Genomic DNA, 3,549 nt, shown 5'->3' on the forward strand with positions numbered 1-3,549 from the left:
TACACAACTGTAAAATCTCTTGTATTTCGATCTAATCTGTAATCCGCGATGCAAAAACCGAGATTTGCATTCCGCGCTAATTCCCAGCCAGTGTGAAGCTGCCTAATTGATGTCCGTGATGCGATAGCTGATATCACCACTGTCCCGCCGAGGGTTCTCACGACCGCGACACAGGCGGGTGTTACACGCTATACACACGGGGCGTCAATCCGCGAGGCCGTCTGCTACCGTACACCACAGCAGGCGATTGACGCGCATGCCAGACGCATGGCTGTGCGAGTCGCAACAGCACGACCGGCATAGCGCAGAGGGCGTGTAACAGGGGGTTGGGGCGGGTCCAAGGGGTCCGGAACCCCACCTGCTCGCCGCAGAACGCATTCTGAGGGAGTCTAATTAAAAAAAATTCAACCCCACCCTTTGCCGTGCATTGCAAGTTTAGCGGTTACGTTAACCCCACCACCCCCTGTACAAATTCCTGGTACACGCCCAGATGCGCAACCCCTGCACGCATTTCTTATCAGAAAAGGCTGTGGGTCATTTGACTGCGCACCTAGCGCATTCCTACCGCCGTTCTGCGTTCTTTGGCCATGGTGCACGGCTTATATTCAGGCGAGGCTGGGACACAAAATGATAATTTTACTGAACAGTCACAAAATTCGAATTAATGTCCTATATCTCGCCTACTGCCAATTCACGTGATATATGTATATTAGTGTAGTTGTGTGTAGTGTGGTGTGTCGTGTGTGTGTGTTGTGTGTGTGTTGGTGTGCTGTGTGGGAAGGATGTTTGTAATGTGTGTGTGCGTGTGTGCGTGCGTGTGCGTGCGTGCGCGCGCGTGTGTGCCTGCGTGTGTGCGTGCGTGTGTGTGTGTGTGCGCGCGCGTGTGTGTGTGTGTGTGTGTGTGTGTGTGTGTGTGCGTGTGTGTGGTGTGTAATCATTTTTAATTAATTTCTCTTTCTCTCTCTATTGAATAAAATAACCGACACCGTACGTCATATATATCATATCATACTTGGAATAAAATATATATATTACTCGTAGCCTTCCAGCCTGTGTCCAATCATTGTGTCGCTTCATGAACAAAGCAGTTACTAAAACAGTACTAACGCGTACTGTTCTGCATTGTACACGTATACGTCTGGGAAACGCGTTAATCGTTAGTTATGTTGGTTTTAGACAAATATTACGCAACTCTACTGATAAAATTATTATGTAGCCATGTTGGAATTGGAGCCGATGGAATAGCAAGCAAAATGCATGACATGTCGGTGCGAAAGGTTTCGTGTGAAGTCTACTTTCATTATATTATCACTTAGTACGAGTAAAAATGTTGCGTACGCGCCGAAACGTTCTAGGTGTTTTAGATTGGTTGTTGTATCATGTTCCTTCACGTCTGCTGCATTGGGACGCCATATACTGGCAAATACACCAATTCTGCTAACCTCGAGGTTGAGCGTAAACCGAGTAGTAGTGTGCATAAAAGCACGTGTCTGATACAAGTAAATTTAATACAGCTCCGTGGCATAGACCGGCTCCCTATCTTTTCGCATCGTTCTAGATCTATTACCTCATTTTAACGGAGTATAGAGACAAGTGCTACACCACCGGGCGCATTTGTCACACAAATATGTGAAAAATCCAACCCAGCTCTACTCTCGTAAATTTCAACAACACACGGCAATTGCATTCGCGACATCTATGAATAATTAACAATTAATATGACTAATTAAAGTCATATGGAGGGAGCGTGAGCATTCGCCCACGACTGAAATCGTGTGATATGCTATACGTGCTACTGAATTTCTATGACATATATAAATGAACACGTCGGTGTTAGAAATTATCCGTTGTTTCAATGTTAACTATGTGTAAATGCTTACAAGCATATATTTTAAAATTAACAAAACATCAACTGGTAACTATATCATGAGTTTTCTCTTTGATTTACAGCTAACGAATATAAATTCGATTTGCCTCGTTTCTCGCATCTCTCTATCTCAATTATTTGCGCCCTCTGTCAATACAATTTTCATCCCAACTCACGTCCTCGTTTTCATTGCTGTATCCCTCGCTACTTCCCTCTGTATCCTTCATACTCGATGACAAACATCAAAATTACAAATAATAACAGTGTATACGTTGTTTTATTAGATCAGTGTTCAAACATATTATAAGGTTATTCACAAATGGTATTAGTTACATTTTAGACACAAGTTAATGATTGAATGAGTAGGACATATATCAATAAATACGCCTGTGTTCGAAATTATTATAAGCCGTTATTTAAATGTTAATTATGTGTAAATGTCTACACACATATATTTTGATATTAATAAAACATCAACATTTTGTGCATTTCTCGCATCTCGCTATCTCACTTGCTCTGCCTCTCTCCTTCCTCGCCCACTCTGTCAGTAGAATTATCATTCCAATACACGTCCTCGTTTTTATTGTTTTAATCCTCCCTACTTCCCTCTGTATCCTTCATATATCATACTCGATGACAAACATCAAAATTGCAAGTAATAATACAGGCTATACGTTGTTTTATTAGAACATTGTTCAAACATATGGTTATTCAAAAATGGTATTAGTTACATTTTAGACAAAGGTTACACATTTGTTTAATGCTCACACATTGGGTACTCATTAAAAACACATTAAAAGCACGATGATGTCACTGTAACTTAATCGGTTTCAGAGCATTCACAAGCAATGTGTAGTTCAGCCTCCACCCTGGCAGAAGCTGTGGCAGTTGAGTTGTATTCGTTGGGATTCCACACTGCCCCAGATCGATGTGTGCGGTGCGCTCGCGTGTTCACAGAGCCAAGCTGCTCTTACATGTGGGTCTCAAGGTTCGAGATGTACTTTCTTCTTACATCTCATGTGCGATCATAGGGTGTCTTCAGAGCGAAAGCGAAACTTTTAATGTTAGATTTGAATGATTGTTCCCTTCGTGTGGATTCTCATGTGTGTTTTCACATGACACAGACAGGAGAAGGCAGCATCACACAGATCACACTTATATGGTTTCTATCCAGTGTGAGTTCTCATGTGTCTCTTCACAGCACACGAATGCGAGAAGGCAGCATCACACAGATCGCACTTATATGGTTTCTCTCCCGTGTGAGTTCTCATGTGTGTCTTCAGGTGACCCGAACCTGAGAAGGCAGCATCACACAGATCGCACTTATATGGTTTCTCTCCCGTGTGAGTTCTCATGTGTATCTTCACATGACCTGATTGTGAGAATGCAGCTTCACACAGATCACACTTATACGGTTTCTCTCCCGTGTGCGTTCTCACGTGTTTCTTCATATTACCCAGACATGAGAAGGCAGCTTCACACAGATCGCACTTATACGGTTTCTCTCCCGTGTGAGTTCTCATGTGTTTCTTCACACCACATGATTGTGTGAAGACGGCATCACACAGATCGCACTTATACGGTTTCTCTCCCGTGTGAGTTCTCATGTGTGTCTTCACAGCACCCGATCCTGTGAAGGTAGCATCACACAGATCGCACTTATACGGTTTCTCTCCCGTGTG

Source organism: Priapulus caudatus, unplaced genomic scaffold, assembly GCF_000485595.1.
Source record: "Priapulus caudatus unplaced genomic scaffold, Priapulus_caudatus-5.0.1 Scaffold2333, whole genome shotgun sequence".
In the NCBI taxonomy this organism is placed as follows: Eukaryota; Metazoa; Priapulida; class Priapulimorpha; order Priapulimorphida; family Priapulidae; genus Priapulus; species Priapulus caudatus.